Source organism: Sminthopsis crassicaudata, chromosome 3 (genome assembly GCF_048593235.1).
Source record: "Sminthopsis crassicaudata isolate SCR6 chromosome 3, ASM4859323v1, whole genome shotgun sequence".
NCBI classification, from domain to species: Eukaryota; Metazoa; Chordata; class Mammalia; order Dasyuromorphia; family Dasyuridae; genus Sminthopsis; species Sminthopsis crassicaudata.
The window spans coordinates 244,323,956-244,344,851 of record NC_133619.1 but is presented as its reverse complement, the minus strand read 5'-3'; the positions used below and the strand labels follow the sequence as shown (position 1 = coordinate 244,344,851).

Below are 20,896 nucleotides of genomic sequence, written 5' to 3'. Positions count from 1 at the left end.
TTCTCTCTTCTAAATTAGTTTCAAGCAAAAAGAAAAATGTTCAAAAAAGGTACCAAAACATTGAGGAAGTCTGACAATACATAGGTATTGCCTATCTATATGCCCCTACCTCTGCAAAGAAAAGAAGGAAGTTCATTTTCTCAACTATTTTCTGGGATAGTCTTAGTTATTATAAATATATGATGTAGATTTTTTTCTATTTTCAATTTGGTCTATCATAATAATCATTACTGTCAATTTTCTCCTATGATTTCTTATAATATTGTGTTAGTATTTTTGTTTTCAACATTTTCAGAAAGCCTGACAAACTTTTAAGTTATTATCCCTTCTTCTTTTCAGATCATTCCCCCCCCCCCAATAATACTATTTCATGAAGTATTGTAATTTCTTTTTCTTTTGCCTTCTGATGTTGCTATAGGATGTTATATTTAATCCTTCAAATTCTGAGTTCTATTTCTTTCATTTTGTTTTTTCAGATTCTTTACTACTTTGATGAGGTTATTTAGCTGCTATTCTAATATTTTTCTTTACAAGTTTCTTCATGAGTTGTAATTTGACTATTTTTCCTTTATTTTAATATTTCTTTCATTGACTCTTTTTTCAGTTTAATAACTTTATACATCAAATTTAGGTGTATCTACATATTTAAAATACACACTTGAAAATATAACTTGTGTGCTTATATTACTCTGAGAGACTCTCGTGGGGCCTAGTGACAATATGGCATCATAATGATGGCAAATTATCTTCATTGCGGGTGAGGAGCAGAGCTTCAGAAATCTTAGGACCATCAGCGGAAGTTTCTTCATTCAGGTGCTGAACCTCATGATCCCAATATTCCAAGGGCAGTTTCTTCTGCTTCTCCCCCTTGGCAAAGTAATCTGGGTACATAGTTTTCTCAGAGATGTAGCAATAGTCTAAGCATTACTCTGGAACCTTGTAACATTAAATCTGTCAAAGGAAGTGTCTCCAGGAGAATCAGGAAAAAGTTAATTGAGAATGATGATGAGCCCAAAATTCTTCCTCCCCCCTTCATAAGCAGGTTGGTGAACCTTACCATATTTTTCATTCTTAAATTCTTCAAATCTAACTCTCAGCAAACAAGCTTTGAATCGATATTCATCCCTGTGCATTATTTAGGACTTGAGATGGCAATGTGCCACTTGAAAGGCCACAGCAATTTCTGCAAATGGGCCATAAAGGCACCTGAGGCAGACAATGCTATTTAGCCCAGCTTTAGCCCAGCTTTAGCCCAACAGCTGGCTGCAGGAATTTTCAGGAAATGACATTCCATTCATTCCTAAGAGTCCACAGCACCAATCTATGCTCTTTTCTTATGCCCTACTTGCAATTACTATTGCCTTTTGCTTCTATGGGTTTATACAAAGTATTTTTAAAAATTGTATCAGGATTTTATTTTCTCTCTCCTCTCCTCACCTCTCTGCCAATGAAAAAGGAAGAAAGAAAAATAGAACCCTTGCACCAAATATATACCATCAGGAAAATCTATTTCTTATTTCACATCTTGAGTCCATTCCTTCTCTGTTAGGAGATGAGTAAGCATCAAAAAATTCTAATTAAACATTAACTATGAATTTTGAAAAAAATAAACAATTGATAAAACAAAAACCCCAGTGGAGTAATAATCTAATTATTAATTAAGAGCTGATTTAAAAAGACAATTAGCTCATTTTACTTTTAAAAAAAAAGAAAGAAAAAACTCAATTCTTAACATCAAAAGGAAAAGGGAATATTCACTTTAAAGGAAATTATTAGAAATTATTTTACCCATCTATATACTAAAAAATAATAAATAACATTTATTCAGAATTTTGAGGTTGATGAAGCCATTCTTTACATGTATTAACTCTTCTGATTCTCACAGCAATTCTGTGACAATAGTTACTATTATTAATCCCATTTTACAGAAGAGAAAGATGAAACTGAGAGACTCATTTAGCTAAAAAGTTCTTTCAGACTTTTCATGACTTCAAAATTGTTGAAGTTATTGTCACTGGTCACTCAGTGGAGGGCTCCAAGTGGAAGAGCTAGCTGCTAAATAGCCAAGCAGAACTCTTAGTACTTGACATGGAGGACAACTGATAAGTCTGTTTAAAAGTAGCTTCAGTGTTCTTTCATCTACACAGTCCCCCAAATAGCATCTCAATGCAGATGACTGATGAAGAGTAGGTGATTGTGAATTTTCCCTCTGGTTCATAGGAAAACTTCCATGAATCAGTATAAAGAGCCCACTCACTTCCCCCTTTGTCATTGATCTATAATAGAAAGAAGGAAGGAAAGAAAAAAAGAAGAAAGAAAGGAAGGAAGGAAAAAATAAAAAAGAAGAAGAAATGAAGGGAGAGAGGGAGGAAAAGAAGAAGGGAAGGAAGTGAGCAAGGAAGGAAAGAAGGAAGGAAGATAAGGAGGGAGAGAGGGAGGAAAGAAGAAAGGGAGGGAGGGAAGAAAAAAGGAGAGAGGGAGAAAAGAAAGGAGGGAAGGGGGAAAAGATGGGGTAAGGAAAGAAGGAGGTGAGGGACAGAGGGAGTATGAAAAGAAAGGAATGTTCATTTATTTAATTTCCTACTATGTGTCAGGAACTGTGCTAAAACACAAATACTATCTCATTTGATCTTCATAACAACCCTTGGAGGGACATGCTATTATTACCTATATTTTACATTTGAGGGACTTGAAGCAGAGGTTAAATGATTTGTCCAAGATCACAGAGCTAGAAAGTGTCTGAGGCGGAATTTCATCTTGGGTGTTCCTGATTTCAGGACTACTGGGCCACTCAATTGACACTGATATGACATTGTTTTCCTTTATGTGTTTTGAAATTTTTGAGGATTAATCTCACTGCATATTCTTTTCTATTCTCTTTTCCATTTGTTGATCTTTTTATTTCATGTAAGGCAGTTTTTTTCCTCTTTCTGAAATGGTGTTAGAAGGAACTGGATGGAACTGGAATCTCTGTGTCACTTAAAAAAAAAATCTCTTTTGCTAATATTATAACCATCTGCAGGGCACATGCTTTCTCCTTGAGCTCTATTTGCCTAAATATAAACTTGATTATTTGTATTTTCTGTAACACAACACAGAAGCTATAAAAGCCATTAAAATCAATATTTTTTTTCATTCTAGTATTGAATATCAGATAAATAGTATAATGGATAAGATGCTAGGCTTGGAATTTGAAGACCTAAGTTAGAACTCTCATTTATTTACTAGCTGTGTGATTCTGAGGTAGTCACTCAACCTCTTTGTGCCTCAGGTTCTTCTTCTGTAAAATGGAGGTAATATTAATTATGAATTAAGACTGTTTTTGTTTGTTTGTTTGTTTGTTTTGTTTTGTTTGTTTTGTTTTGTTTTTATTATGGCTTTTCATTTACAAGATATATGCATGACTAATTTTTCAACATTGATAATTGCAAAACCTTTTGTTCCAGTTTTTCCCCTCCTTCCCCCCACCCTCTCCCCCAGATGGCAGGTTGACCAATACATGTTAAATATGTTAAAGTATAAGTTAAATATAATATATGCATACATGTCCAAACAGTTATTTGCAAATGCTTTGCAAATCTTAAATGTCTATGGAACTACTAGCTATTTTTATTCTATTTGTTAGTTTTATGTTGCTCTGATTTACGATTTTTAAATCATTCTATTCTGGGATAGTGAACTACTTCAACTCTAAGTAATATTGGGGGGGAAATATTGAATTATTAGGTAACTAAGTTCAGAGTGTGAAATGATTAGGAAGTCAAGGTTCTGAGATGGTAGGACATTTTTAGTATGGAATATTGCCTGGGGTTGGTTGGTCAGTTGGTTAGTTGTCCTTCATTCTCAAATTTTCAGTCAGGTTTGTCAGACTGTGGTTGATCAAACCAATATAAAGTTGGAATGCTGTGACACAGGTTGGACACAAATAGTCCATAAAAACATTTGGGGTAGATTCTCTAACTTTGCACATCTCATGTTTCTTCTGAAATAATTCATTTTTTCTTTGCTTATAGAGCATAGAACCTTTTCTGATGAGGGCGCACTATGCTGGGCAGTTTTGTGTCAGAGTCACCCATGTCAGAAATTGATTTTAAAGTTCTTATGAAATACTTTGAAATCCTGAAATGAAGGACTTAAAAGATATTTTTAAAGTAAGGAGTACAATAGAAAGGGAAATAAAACTTGCCAAGAAAGAGGAATTTTGCAGAAAGAAGTGGAAGGACACTTAATCAAATACTCCAAAGTCCTACCTAGTTTAGTGTCTGCTGAAAGATGTATGAATGCATACAACAAAAAGAATTGAAATGAGTGCTCAGAAAATATGAATATTCCATTAACTCAGTCTTTCAGAATATAACAGAGAAGACTAAATGAAGAGAAAAAAGGAATCTTCCAAAATTCTTTTTGTTTTCCTCTATTTTTTAGGTTTATATATAAATTGCCATATCTGCTGCTTTAGTTTGAAGTTTATTTTCATCTTGGCCTTAACTCACAAAAATAAAAATTGAGCATAAGCTTATTTTTTCCTCTGAGAAATAATAATAAAGTTATGTATTAAAAGATAAAAATGTGCATTATTTTATCATCCTGAATGGGTTTGTCATCTGTCTTATTTACAGACAAGAATCCAAGGCCTGTAACTTATGGAAGTCAATGATAGCTACTTAAAAAGAAAATCTTTGTGCTTGAATAAAATAGATTTTTCATTAAAAAAATGTAGTTAATGTGATCAGTTTACTATTGTAGCTTCAGGGTGGGCACTCAAGGCTATGTGCTGGTTTAATAGACAATATTGGTGAATATTTGAGTTTTGCTCTTATAATTATATACTTTAGCAAAGCTTCTCATAACTCTTTTAAGGGCAATATATCTTTTACTTTCCAATAGTATACATTTCTTAGTTTGAACTGCCTCAAGGACTTCTCATTTGATCTTTGAGCAAGCTATGCCAGTTGCCATGAACAGTTAGAAACAGCATGTTCTCATTAAAATACTGAAGGCAGCCTACATATTCATTTGAAAGTGTGAGTATTTTTTCTCAAATCAAACTGAAAATCATAAGAATAGGGTATGATTCTAAAACAAAAAGTAATTATTAATCTCATGAGAAGTTATCTTTTTGCTGTGAATTTCAAAGTGGGAGAGGACAGAGAGATAGAAGAATGGTTTTTCTCCCTTCCCTTTTTTCAGTGGAAGAAAAGAGTAAAGGCCAATGAAGAACAAATATTGTTCCTTAGAGAGATGCCTTTGTTTGAGCAAACCTCTGTTTAGGTCATCTTACTCAATGCTATGTAATCTGGGGATCATTACTGAAGAGCATCATACAGGGGGATAAAATGGGAATGAAAATGTATTCTTCTTCTCTATTAAATTTCCATCACTTTTCAAATTGGCAAAAGACCAAAAATGCAATTCAAATTCTGTAAATCTGTTATTCTATTCCATTGCAGCTGTGAAGATCTTTTAGTATATTACAGACATTTCTTGCATAGTGTTTAGCACATTAATTTGTATTCTACACCTGATTTTGGCTGTGCATTTTTCTGTTTATATATTTTTTTTCTGGGTAAGACAATTTCTAGGTTCTTTCCATCTCATTATAATTATTATTTTGCATTTATTCATTAAATTTTTCTAGTAAGGATTAATACATTCAATATTGTTACTTTTATCATTTTCCAAATTTTTCAATATTTGAAGATTATTTAAACCTCTAATTCCCTGTAATGTTTTTTTTTACTTTTATTTTCTTTGCTAATTTATATTTACTTTGAAATTTACTCTAACCATTCAATGATTTAAAGAAGAGTTAAATAAGAATTGACTGCTTTTTTCTATGTCTGTTAAATGATTTTTTAAAAATGTCATTAAATGTTTACTATGTCCAGCACCTTCTTTCTTTCATCCTAAAGAAAACATTTTTTGGAAGGATTATTGTTGTTGTTGTTGTTGTTTAATACCTTGTGTGGGCTTGTATAACAGGATAACAGAAGAAGACTCCAAAAGATCTTCACAGTCTAGGAAACTAGGCTCAGTCTAAGAACATCAAATCCAAGAAGAAATCTATTGTTTTATATTTAAATTTAACAAGTTAAATCCAGAAGCATAGAGGAAGTACAATTAGCAAATTTTCTGGAAAAGACTGGAGAGTTTTAATGGACTGGAAAGTCAAAATTATTAAGCAGTACAATTTGGTAGACAAAAAAAGGTACTAGGCTTCTTTAAGAGGCAATTTTCGAGAATATAGAGTTTTCATTCTTTGTGTACACTTGCTCTGATCAGATCACATAAGGACAATAGCATTAAGATCTGTATACTTCATTTTAAGAAAAGCACTGATAAGCTGGAAAGCATCTAGAAGTTGGTGGGAGGTCTTGAATCCATGTTAAGCAAATATTGTTTGAACTTAATAACATTGTTTATCATGGAGAAGGCATTACTCAAAGGGAGCTTGATAAATATATTCACTTCATTGAAGGGTTGTTAAGTGATTTAATTCTGAGGATTTCATTCTATTCTTTTATTCAATATTTCCTCATCTCTTTTCAAATATAAGTATTTAATCTGCCATTGTGTCTACCATGGTCTGCTTATGCACCAGGAGAGATTATAATATACCTGATAGAAAAATGTCTCTTCCTCTCTCTTTGCCTTTGGTACCATGAAGAAACCAATTTCATCTCTTTGGTTAAAACTGCCAGCACATCCTTCTATATAATTCAATACTTTATTTTTTACTTTTATTTCAATTCATGTCTGTTTTATTCTTATTTCAAAAACCTCATTATGCTTGCATTTCAATAGGAGTATACCAATTCATTGACCTCGGAAAGTGATTTCATAATAAGAGTTCCAACAGTTATATGACTGCAGAGGGCTGGAACTCAGAAAAGGTGTGTTTGAATCAGACAGCAAAGTACTTAAGGCTAATTACCTATTCAATGTGAGATAATGGCTCTCTCTATATATATATTTAGATAATATGGTAATGTGATGGCTGAATGTTTGGTGGTGAGGTAATCGTAGGCAAGTATTAGAGGACTGAGGGAGAGAGGTCACAATCACTTATAGAATGAGGAGAGAAGCTGGAGACTCCAGACTCCAGAATCCAGGAAATATCTTTGGCAAGATGCTTGGCAGCTTGCCTGCCTCCTTCACTTCTTCCCTTAAACACCAAGAACTTTGATTGATCATGATTCTAACTGATCCTGAGGCCTTCTGGGGAGCTAGCCTGGGCATTGTATATGACTCCCACTAAAGTCCTACAGAAAGGTTCTTATCTTGGCGTGGAAATGACCTTGAATTTTTCTAGCCTTTCTTAGTAGAATTGATTTGAAAGTAAACAAAAGGAATCAAGAATATTAGGCAACTAATAGTGCATATGTGTCCTTTTTTTATGGAGACATCAAGGGCATCCTTGATGACAATATGAAAAAGGAAGAAATAAAAGGTTTTCTAGGGTATTTAATATAGCAAAGTGCATATTTAGAAAAAAAAAGTCTCGAGGCAGAGCCAAGTTGGCAAAGAGTACACACCCTTCTTTCTGAGACTTTCTGCTTCCATCATACTATTTACGAAATTAAGCCTCTGAATTAGTGCTGGACTGTCAGAACCCATGAATATTGGGAGTACAACACATTACCAACAGAAGATAATCTCAAAGATTGCCAGAAAAGGTCTGTTTTGCTCATGTGTGGGTATGGGAGAAGGCCAGGAGCAATGAGGGCTTTCCAAACTTCCTCAACAGGCAGCAGGAAATAGCAGTGAAGTAGCAGTGGAACCACAGTGGCTATGCGCTGGGAATGGCTGTACTGGGATCATGCTGCATCACTCTAGGTGCTGGAGGGATCTGGCACTTTGGGGGACACTCTTTACCCTCTCTGTGTTGGAAGTTTTATAACTTCTCTGCTGATCTACTGGCTTGCAACCAGAGCAGAGTAGCAAACACTGCAGTAGAAGCCTTCCCACAGATTCTCTACCCCATGGAGACCATACCCTGCCCTCAGTCTGCTCAGAGTGTGCTTGCTTCCATGTTCTGCCTGCCTACCTACCTGTGCCTGCTCCTGGCCTCCTCCCATGCCCACACATGAGCAAAACAGACCTTTTCTGGCAATCTTTGAGATTATCTTCTGTTGGTAATGCAAAACTCTCCTAGAAGAAATTAAAAGAGAGCTAAAAGAAGAATGGGGCAAAGACAGGAAAACTCTGCAAGAGTTTTTGAAAAAGAATATAACTCATTAAAATAAAGATTTGTTAAATTCAAAAAAGACAAGTCTCTGAAATGTGAAATTAAAAAGGTACAGAACTCTCAGGAAAACAGAATTTGTGAATAGAAAAAGGTAATGATCTTCCAGGAAAACAGAATTTGTGAATTGGAAAAAGAAAATAATTCCTTGGAGTTTTTTGTTTGTTTGTTTCTTTGTTTTTTTAGGATCTTTTTTCAGAGGTGTCTGATGAATTCTTTCAATGCTTATTTTACCTTCTGGTTCTATTATCTCTGGGCAGGTCTCTTTGATGATTTCCTGTAAAATAGAATCTGGGCTCTTTTTTTCATCATAATTTTTGGGAAGTCCAATAATGCTCAGATTCTCTCTTTTAGATCTGTTTTCCAGGTCTGTTGATTTTCCAAGTAAATATTTGACATTTTTCTCCAGCTTTTCAATTTTTTGGTTTTGCTTGACTGATTCTTGGTGTCTTGATGAATCATTCATTTCTATTTGTTCAGTCCTGATTTTTAATGAGTTATTTTCTTCATTAGTTTTTTTTAACTTCTTTTTGTATGTGTCCAATTGAATTTTTAAATGAGTTGTTTTGCTCTATGGAATTTTTTTTCCATTTCACTATTTTTTTTTTTTTGTGAGTTATTTTCTTTTTCCAACTCACAAATCCTACTTTCTTGGGAATTCTTTATTTTTTCCAATTTGCAAATCCTACTTTCCAGGGAATTTTTAACCTTTTCCAGTTCACAAATTCTGTTTCCCTGCAGTTCCTGGAAATTCTTTATCTTTTCCAATTCACCTTTCAGGACATTGTTACTCTATTGCATAGCTTCTCTTTCCTTTCCCCATTTTTCTTCTAACTCTCCTTTGAGGTTTTTAATAGTCTCTTCTAGGTGAGAGTTATGTGATGGGGGCCAGGTAACATTCCCCTTCAGGATATTATCTGGAGACTGTCTTCTATTAGTCTCCTTGGGGTTGCAAACCTGCTCTCTTTCTGTATAGAAGCTATTCATTGTTCTCTTCATTTTTTAATTCATTTTAAAAAAACATATAGAGTCTTCTTTCAGGGCAAGGAGATTACCAGATTCCTCTGCAGAACAGGGATAGGGATGGCAGTTGTCTTGTGAATGGGCTGCAAAGGTACGAGGGTGTACTGGGAGAGAGTTTCCCCTCCCCCCCACTGGAAGTGACTCAGAGGTGGTTAGCATGGACTGGGCTGCAGAAGTGCCCAGTGAAGAGCCCCTGCTCTGTGGCCTAGTGACTGCCCTGAGGCTAGAGGCTGAACAGTGAAAGTGTCACAACTCCAGGCCAAAGCCCACCATGGGGCTGTGGATATTAGCAGCTGACCAGGGAATAGCCCTGGTGTACAGACCAGAAGTGTCTCTACCCAGGAAGCACAGTAGCTGCTGCAGAAGTTTCACTGCCTCAGACTGAGCCCCTCACTGTGGAGATTAGAGGCTGCCTCAAGCTGTGTCCCCTGCCATGCAGGTTCTTAACTATCCCAAGGAAAACCCCATAGAGGAGAATCAGGCTGCACAACTGTGCAGTAATCTGTGCTGAGTCACTTCCAGTTTTTTGGTAGCTTTACCCAGACAGTAGTTTCTGGCGTTTTTTAAAATGGCTTTGATTTCTCTGCTGATCTGCTGTTTTGTAAGCAGAGTACAGCAATAAGCCTATGCCAGGAGCCAAATCTACTATGCTTCAGGTGAAGTCAGAAAAGCAGGAGCAGCCATCCTGATCTCCAATCAAACAAAAGCAAAAATTGATCTAATTAAAAGAGATAATAAAGGGCACTATATCTTGCTAAAGGCACATAGATAATGAAGCAATATCAATATATGCACATATATGCACCAAGTGGTATACCATCTAAATTCCTAAAGAAGAAGTTTAGAGAATGCAAAAAGAAATAGACAGCAAACGTATAATAGTAGTAGATCTCAACCTTGCACTCTAAGAACTAGATAAATCAAACTACAAAATAAATAAGAAAGAAGTTAAAAAGTTAAATAGAATACTAGAAAAGTCAGGTATGATAGATCTTTGGAAAAAATTAAATGAAGACAGAAAGGAATACACTTTTCTCTTGACAGTCCATGGAACCTATACAAAAATTAACCATATATCAGGACATAAAGATCTCAAATTCAATTGCAGAAAAGCAGAAATAGTAAATGCATCCTTTTCAGATCATGCTGCAATAAAAATTACATTCATTAAAAAGCCAGAAGGAAATGGACTAAAAAGTAATTGGAAACAAAATAATCTCATCCTAAAGAATGAATGGGTGAAACAGCAAACCATGGACACAATTAATAATTTTACTAAAAAGAATGATAATAATGAGACGACATATCAAAATGTGTAGAATGCAGCCAAAGCCTCTCCATAAGCCTACTTGTATAAAATAGAGAAAGAGAAAGTCAAGGAATTAGACTAAAAAAGGCTAGAAAAAGAACAAATTTAAAAACCCCCAATCAAAAACTAAAGTTGAAATTCTAAAAATAAAGGACAGATTAATAAAATTGAAAGTTAAAAAAAACTATTGAATTAATAAATAAAATTAAGGAAAAAAACTAACAAAATAGATAAAACCTTGGTAAATTTCATTAGAAAAATGAAAGAATAAAATCAAATTGTGAGTCTTAAAAATAAAAAGGGAGAACTTTCCACTAATTAAAGGAAATTAGAGCAATCATTAGGCATAACTTTGCCTGACTTTATGCCAATAAATTTGAAAACTTATGTGAGATGGATGACTACCTCCAAAAATATAGTTTGCCCAGATTAACAGAGGAAGAAGTTAAATTGGTTAAAAATCCCATTTTAGAAAAAGAAATAGAACATGTTATTAATCAACTCCCTAAGAAAAAATTCACAGGATCAGATGGATTTACATGTGAATTCTACCAAACATTTAAAGAACAATTAGCCAATGCTAAACTATTTGAAAAAATAGGGAATAAAAGAATCCTACTAAATTCCTTTTATGACACAGAAATGGCACTGATACCTAAACTAGATAGAACAAAAATAGAAAAAGAAAATTATACACCAATCTCCTAATGAATATTGATGCAAAAATCTTAAGTAAAATATTAGTAAAAAGATTACAAAAAATCATCCCCAGGCTAATGCACCATGACCAAGTAGAATTTATACCAGGAATGCAGGGCTGATTCAATATTAGGAAAACTATTAACAAAATTGACTATATCAATAACCAAGTTAACAAAAATCATATGATCATCGCAATAGATGCAGAAAAAGCATTTGATAAAATCCAACATCCATTCCTATTAAAAACACTAGAGAGTATGGGAATAAATGGACTTTTCCATAAAATTGTCATTAGCATCTATTTAAAACCATTAGTGAGCATCATATGTAATGGTGATAAACTGGAAACATTCCCAATAAAATCAGGCGTGAAACAATGTTGCCCACTATCACATTACTATTCAATACTGTGTTAGAAATGCTAGCTTCAACAATAAGAGACTAAAAAGAGTTTAAAGAAATTAGAATAGGTAATGAGGAAACTAAATTATCACTCTTTGCAAATGATATGATGATATACTTAGAGAATACGATGGTATACTTAGAGAACTCCAGAGATTCTCCAAAAAAGCTGTTAGAAAAAAATCCACAAATTTAGCAAGGTTGCAAGATACGAAATAAATCCATATAAATCATCACTCACAAAATTCAACAGCAAGAGATACAAAGAGAAATTCCATTTAAAATTACACTTGATAATATACAATATTTGGGAATCTATCTGGCAAGGGAAAGTCAAGAACTATATGAGCAAAGCTACAAAACACTTTCCAGAAAAATAAAATCAGATCTAAACAATCTTGGATAGGCTGAACTAATATAATAAAGATGACAATACTTCCTAAACTAATCTATTTATTTAGTGCTATAGTAATCAAACTCCCAAAAAACTATTTTAATGACATAGAAAAAATAACAATAAAATTCATATGGAAGAATAAAAGGTCGAGAATTGCAAGGGAACTAATGAAAAAAAACTCAGAGGAAGGTGGTCTAAGTGTACCTGATCTAAAGCTATATTAAATAGCAGCAGTCACCAAAACCATTTGGTATTGGCTAAGAAATAGACCGGTAGATCAGTGGAACAGATTAGATACAAAGGACAAAAAAGGGTACATATATAGCAACCTAATCTTTGACAAACCCAAAGATACCAACATTAGGGATAAAAATTCATTATTCGGAAAAAACTGTTGGGAAAACTGGAAATTAGTATGGCAGAAATTAGATATGGATCCACACTTAACACCATATACCAAGATAAGATCAAAATGGGTCCCTGATTTAGGCATAAAGAGGGAGATAATAAATAGATTAGAGGAACAGAGGATAATCTACCTCTCAGATTTGTGGAGGAGGAAGGAATTTATGACCAGAGGAGAACTAGAGATCATTATTGATCACAAAATAGAAGATTTTGATTACATCAAACTAAAAAGTTTCTGTACAAATAATACTAATGCAAACAAGATTAGAAGGGAAGTAACAAATTGGGAAAATATTTTTAAAAACAAAGGTTCTGACAAAGGTCTCATTTCCAAAATATATAGAGAACTGACCCTAATTTATAAGAAACTGAACCATTCTCCAATTGATAAATGGTCAAAGGATATGAACAGACAATTCTCAGAGGAAGAAATTGAAACTATATCCACTCACATGAAAGAGTGTTCCAAATCACTACTGATCAGAGAAATGCAAATTAAGACCACTCTGAGATACCACTACACACCTGTCAGATTGGCTAAGATGACAGGAACAAATAATGATGAATGTTGGAGGGGATGTGGGAAAACTGGGACACTGATACATTGTTGGTGGAGTTGCGAAAGAATCCAGCCATTCTGGAAAGCAATCTGGAATTATGCCCAAAAAGTTATCAAACTGTGCATACCCTTTGACCCAGCAGCGCTACTACTGGGATTATATCCCAAAGAAATACTAAAGAGCGGAAAGAGACATATATGTGTCAAAATGTTTGTGGTAGCTCTTTTTGTTGTAGCTAGAAACTGGAAGATGAATGGATGTCCATCAATTGGAGAATGGTTGGGTAAATTGTGGTATATGAAGGTTATGGAATATTATTGCTCTGTAAGAAATGACCAGCAGGAGGAATACAGAGAGGCCTGGAGAGACTTAAATCAACTGATGCTGAGTGAAATGAGCAGAACCAGAAGATCACTGTACACTTCAACAACAATACTGTATGAGGATGTATTCTGATGGAAGTGGAAATCTTCAACATAAAGAAAAACCAACTCACTTCCAGTTGATCAATGATGGACAGAGGTAGCTACACCCAGAGAAGAAACACTGGGAAGTGAATGTAAATTGTGAGCACTAATATCTGTCTGCCCAGGTTACATGTACCTTCGGAATCTAAAGTTTATTGTGCAACAAGAAAATGGTATTTACACACATGTATTGTACCTAGACTATATTGTAACACATGTAAAATGTATGGGATTGCCTGTCATCAGGGGGAGGGAATAGAGGGAGGGAGGGATAATTTGGAAAAATGAATACAAGGGATAATATTATAAAAAATATATATATAATAAAAAATTTAAAAAAAAAAAAAAAAAGAAAAAATAACAACAAAATTCAAATGGAAGAACAAAAGGTCAAGAATTTCAAGGGAATTAATGAAAAAAAAAAATCAAATGAAGGTGGCCTAGCTGTACCTGATCTAAAGCTATATTATAAATCAGTGATCACCAAAACCATTTGGTATTGGCTAAGAAATACACTAGGTGATCAAAGGAATACATTAGGTTCACAGGACAAAATTGTCATAGCTATAGCAATCTAGTGTTTGACAAACCCAAAGACTCCAACATTTGGGATAAGAATTCAATCTTTGACAAAAACTGCTGGGAAAATTGGAAATTAGTATGGCTGAAATTGGCATTGGCTCACACTTAACACCATACACCAAGATAAGATCAATATCCATTCTTGATCTAGACATAAAGAATGAGATTACAAATAAATTAGAAGACCATAGGATAATTTACCTCTCAGTCCTGTGGAAGAGGAAGAAATTTGTGGCCAAAGAAGAATCAGAGATCATTACTGATCACAAAATGGAAAATTTTGATTACATCAAATTAAAAAGCTTTTATACAAACAAACCTAATGTAGATAAGATTAGAAGGGAAGCAATAAATTAGGAAAACATCTTTACAATTAAAGGTTGTGATAAAGGCCTTATTTCCAAATTTGACTCTAATTTATAAGAAATCAAGCCATTCTCCAATTGATAAATAGTCAACAGATAGGAACAGACAATTTTCAGATGATGAAATTAAAAGTATTTCTGCCCATATGAAAAGGTGTTTGAAATCATTATTGCTCATTGAAATGCAAATTGCAACAACTCTGAGATACCACTATATGCTTCTCAGATTGGCTAAGATGACAGGAAAAGATAGTGACAAATGTTGGATGGCATGTGGAGAAACTGGGACACTGATGCATTGTTGGTGGAGTTGTGAATGAATCGAACCATTCTAGAGAGCTTATATCCCAAAGAGATATTAAAGAAGGGAAAGGGATCTCTATGTGCAAAAATATTTGTGGCAGCCCTTTTTTTAGTGGCTAGAAACTGGAAATTGAATGGATGCCCATCAATTGGAGAATGGCTAGGTAAATTTTGATATATGAATGTTATGGAATATTATTGTTCTGTAAGAAATGACCAGCAGGATGAATACAGAGAGGCTTGGAGAGAGTTACATGAACTGATACTAAGTGAAATGAGCAGAACCAGGAGATCATTATATACTTCAACAACAATATTATATGAGTATCAATTCTGATGGAAGTGGCCATCTTCAACAATGAGAGGATCCAAATCAGTTCCATTTGATCAGTAATGAACAGAACCAGCTACACCCAGCAAAAGAACACTGGAAAATGAGTGTGGACCACAACATAGCCTTTGCACTCTTTCTGTTATTGTTTTTTTTTGTTTTCCCCCAGATTATTTTTACCTTCTTTCTAAATCCGATTCTTCTTGTGTAGCAAGACAATTGTCTAAATAAGTATACATATATTGGATTTAACATATACTTTAACATTTAAAATGCATGGGACTACTTGCCTTCTAGGGGAGGAAGTGGAGGGAAGGAGGGGAAAAGTTGGAACATAAGTTTTTGCAAGGGTCAATGTTGAAAAATTACCCATGCATATGTTTTGTCAATAAAAAGCTATTAATAAATTTTAAAAATAAAAATATTTTTCTTTTTCTAGCATTTTTAGTTGCATTCATTATTCATTGATCTCTTGTTTTTCCTATTTTATTTATGTAGCTTTTTAGAGATGTAAAATTTTTCCTAAGAATTCCTTTGGCTGCAGTCTCATAGATTTTGGTATGTTATCTCATGATTTTTGTTTTCTTGGATGAAATTATGAATTGTTTCTGTGATCTGGTGTTTGGTCCACTTATTCTTTAGAATTTAATTTCCAATTGCTTTTTAGTCTATATCTTTCTGCCCCTTTATTGAATATAATTTTTATTGTGTTGTGGTCTGAAAAGGAAGCATTTACTACTTCTGACTTTATGCATTTGATCGTAATGTTTTTGTGCCCTAATACATGGTCAATTTTTATATAGGTGTTATATACCACCTAGAAAAAGACATATTTCTTACTGTCCTTATTCAATTTTCTCTCTTGCATACCTCTAATTTTCTGTCTCATTTTTTGTTTCTACCTCCTTTGTCTTTTAAATCTTTTATGAGTACTTCCAAAAAGACTTTGATTTTGAGACCAATTCACACCACTCACTGAAGTTTCTTTTGTGGACATTTTGTCCTATCAGATTTGGTGTTTTTATCTGACTTGTCACCATAATAGCTTTCTGTGGTCTAGGTTCTTTTTTGTTTTTTTCTTTCCTTTTAGTATTTCCTTTTTTTTTTTTTTAACTTTTATCATAGAGATCTGCTCCTAAAGTAAAGGAACATTGTCCCAAGCTTCCTATGTAGCTCTGAGCCCTGACTTTAAGCACAGGGATCCCTTATGTTTGTAGGGGGAAGCTTTGCTTGGTCTGTTCAGGAAATAGCCTGGTTTCATAAAATTTGCCTTCTGAGCTCTAACTGGAAGCTGCCCTCTGATTTGCACCTCTACTGAACCAGGACTGAGAGCTTAGTTGCTGATTTTCTGTAATTAAGACCCTCTCACTGGCTTTCTCAGAATCTATTTGATCTAGGATAAATACTCTTTTCACAATCAGTGACACTGACCTTTCTTGAAGTTTTTTCAGTCTACCTTGAGATGGAGAGTGGTTTCTTTCCATTAGACTCTCTTCAGAGTAGAGTTTGATGTAGGTTTCATGTGTATTTTGAGGAAAACTGGGAGAGCTGGAGCAGCTTCCTGACTTTACTCCACCATCTGAGACCTTTTGAAGACTTTAACTTAAAAAGACCAAGGTCTTGCATTTCTTCCAGGGCCATCTCCAGTCATTTTAATCGATATCTTGTTACTGGACTCAGATGGTTCTAGCAAGGAAAGTGAGACAAGTGACCTTGCACAGCCCTGCCTTAATTAAATTCAAGTCACTTGCATGTCATAGCATCAGCCCCCTGAAGTCACAGTCCTCTTCAAGAATGAAGGAAAAACAACAAGAATAACAATGTTATGTCTTTAATATGAAATGTTTGGAAAGCAAATAATTTTAGTTATGATTTTCTTTCTAGTAATGCTTTGAAAGTTCCTTTATTCATTAATGGCTAGTGTCAGATTTGCAAGTTGTCACTTTGGTTTGCCTTGTGAAATTTTTTGGTATTTGAACCACATTATTCCATTCCTTATGATTTCTGAAGTGTGATGAATAGTTTTGTTTTATTTGAATTACCTTTCCTTTATGTCTGAAGGTCTTTCTGGTGGCTCCTTGCAGAATTCATCACTAGAATTGGTCATTTAACCATTACGTCTCAGAGTTTGCAGCATCTGTAAATTCTTTCAATAATCATTTATTTTTCTGTTTGAAAGTTCTAGGCAATTTTCTTATATTCTATCTTGCTTTATGATGGAATGATTTTTTTGACTTGCCATGTTATTTTAGGAGTCTCATAATTTGTCTCTAACATCATCTCTTTAAGATTGATTTTTATGTAGATGTCATATTTTATTACAATATTATTACTTTTTCTCTTGTCCAGATTATTCTTCACGTCAATTTTTTTGCATTTACAATCATTTTTCTCCCTTTCATTTTTGCTTGGTTTAGACACCACCACAGGTTCAAGTTTTTCTATTCTTCCTATTATTTCTGCTATGCAAACCATATATTTTACCTTCACAATTATAATTTCTCTTTTAAACATTCAGGAACATCTTGCTATAGTTTCATGTTCTCTTGGGAATATACAGGGTCTTATTAGATGTAAATTGTTTTCCTTTGTCTTAGATTCTTTACTGCATAAATTGCTGCTTATTTATTACACATCATGTACATCTGGATTTCTTTAGCTAAATTGGAACTATATTATTCATATAATTTTCATATAATACTAAAGATATTATTCATATCTTCCTATTTGGTTCATCTTCTTAGGCTTAGGTTTTTAATTAAGTTTTCTTTCCCCTGAGACCTTTGGTAATTTCAGTCATTTTCCCTTATATTGCTTATTTTCTGACTCCTTCCCTTTCTGTTGTAGTTTCTCTGGATACTAGAAATCCAAAACATCTCTACAATTTCCCACTAATCTCCCATCAGCTTCAGTGTCTGTCCTAAGTGACTTCTAGAGGGAACATTATTTGGTCCAATAAGATGTTGGTTTCTTTTCCTCAGGCTTAATGTAACATCACACTACTATATGCATATGTCCCTTCCTATTTCTTACACCTATTTCTCAGTTCTTCTGCAGCATACAGTGCTGCCTTACTGAAAATACAGCTATGACAAGTTTCTGCATTTGGGGTTTTCTTTGTACAGGGAGAAAATGGAATAGGAGTGAGTTCTAAAAGTCTATGGGTCAGCTTGAATAGCTCTGCCCATATATAATGAGAGGTCTAAATAATATAATGAGACATTAAGAATTACCTTCCTCTGCTATTAGTTCATAGAGATTTTGTCACATTAAGGAAACCTGTAATTGCACTCTCATCCATAATTACCATTTGGGAAATGGTTGAAGAAGTCATAAATACTGAGGGAAATGACTAATCCTCTGTTTCACCAATCAAGTGACTCAGTAGTCTAATTAACATTTTACAAATATAAATAACAGGTGTACAGGCAGCAGAATGATTAGTAGATAGCTGATTTTACAGATATAAAAACCAAAGAGTCTAATTTCACTATCACTTATTAACAGTGTTATCTTGGACAAATGTCCCCTTGTTTTTCAGTATATCAGGCTACAGTAAAACTACAAATTGGGAACTAGTTCCCATCTGCATTGGTAGAGGAACATTCCTAATTTGGAATTCTCTCAATCCAATAGAATCATAGGCCTGTTTTTGTTTTGTTTTGTTTCATTTTAGTATCGAGTATACAGCATATTTTCATATCTCTTTCAAACATGAATATAGCAAATATTCCCTGTGCATCAGGTATACATGATGGTGTCTCAGGGTTAAAGAGATATTGATGGATTTTGATGCAAGTTTATCATAATACCCTGCATCAGGTATACATGATGGTGTCTCAGGATTAAAGAGATATTGATGGATTTTGATGCAAGTTTATCATAATACCCTGCTATCACATCAAGAGTTGTGATGTACATTTTCTTATTTACACTCCTAGTTTTTAAAAACTTTAATGAATAGATTAAATTTGCTTAACCAGTACATGTTAGAAACATGTCAGCAAAAGTAGAAAAATTATTAATTAGCACTCAAGCATTAACTAGAATGAAAGTTTCAAATCCAATTTTCACTTCATCTATCAGAGGAAATGAAAGAAATCAGACTTCTCTTCAATTAGCAAGGTACAACTCTGGTTACAGTTCTGGAAGAAAAAGTACCAGCACCTTATCTATAAAGGCTGGGAAGTATACGCCGATACTGTGAAAAATAGAACAGAAAAAAAGATTCCATGTTCAATGAAATTTTATGGCATGTTTTATATTTTGAAGTCTTTGTGGCAGGTCAATTCATATATTATATTTCTGAAAAATCACAACAAAGTTCCTTCTCATCAATGTGAGCAGAGTATATACAGCTCTCACATGCTGAACAACTTACTTCTTCTGCTACATTCACTTTTATTGTATTTATGCATATGCATGTGTATATTAAGTGGATTTCTCATGGGAATTGCACATATTTTCTTCAACAGCATTTACATTTTCAAAAAAGTTTCCCTCATTAAAATTATAGTATATGTCACACAGACAATTTTCATTGTTTCCAATCTAACTTTTTATTTTTGGTTTGAAACTAGAATATAAGGGTATTAAATCAATTTTAACATTTTATATTTATTCAATAGGAACTTATTTCATTTCTCTTTTCATTAAAAGATTGGGCAAGTCTTTGTAGTAATAAAATACTGGAAACAGAGGGAGTGCTCTTCAAATAGATAATGCTTGTGAATAAATCATAGTTTTTGAATCGTAATCATTCAGCATTTATTAAGTATTAGAAATTCAATAAAAAGCTGAAAATATGTAAGAAATGAATAATAGGATTATTTCAGAAAAGCTGGAGAGACATACATGAACTGATGCTGAGTGAAATGAGCAGGACCAAGAGATCTTTATATACTTCAACAACAATACTATATGATGATCAATTCTGGTGGACGTGGCCCTCTTCAACAATGAGATGAACCAAATCAGTTCCAATAGAGTAGTAATGAATTGAACCATCTACACCCAATGAAAGAACTCTGGGAGATGACTATAAACCACTACATAGAACTCCCAATCCCTCTATTTTTGCCCACCTTCATTTTTTATTTCCTTCACAGGCTACTTGTACACTATTTCAAAATCTGATTCTTTTTTGTACAGCAAAATAACTATTTGGACATGTATACATATATTGTATTTAATTTATACTTTAACATATTTAGCATGTATTGGTCAACCTGCCATCTGGGGAAGGGGGTGGGGGGAAGGAGGGGAAAAATTGGAACAAAAGGTTTGGCAATTGTCAATGCTGTAAAATTACGCATGCATCTATCTGGTAAATAAAAAGCTATAATAAAAAAAAATAAAGGAAAAAAAAGAAATAGCAAGTATGAGGAATTTAAGAAAACAGAAGAGATATATAAAATGATGTAGAGGAAAAAATAGAAAAGAACAATAGACATACTCTAATAATAAACAAACTAATTAACAAATACAAAAACAAAATAACAAATTATTAATCACTTGCTGTGGATCCAGAAATTGTGGTATACAAGACAGTCTTTGCTCTCAAGATTCTTATATTCAAGAGAAAGAATGAAAAATTGATTTATACACAATTCACAGCATACACACATATTCAGTATATATAATGACTATAATAATAAGAAAGCAAGAGTAAAACCATGCTTAACCAAGATTTATTGAAATAATCAATCCTCTTCGAGAAAGAAGAATATGGTATATTTCCCTGGCTTCCTTCAAGTCTCAGTTTAAATCCACCATCTGCTAGTGTCTCCTTCCACCCCTGCC

At 33.7% G+C, this 20,896-nt stretch overlaps 1 pseudogene; it reads right to left on the bottom strand.

Moving 5' to 3' along the window:
* Positions 1 to 684: 684 nt before the first annotated feature.
* The window catches only part of LOC141562002 (NADH dehydrogenase [ubiquinone] 1 beta subcomplex subunit 9 pseudogene), a 113,338-nt pseudogene continuing 93,126 nt past the window's right edge, over positions 685 to 20,896 (bottom strand).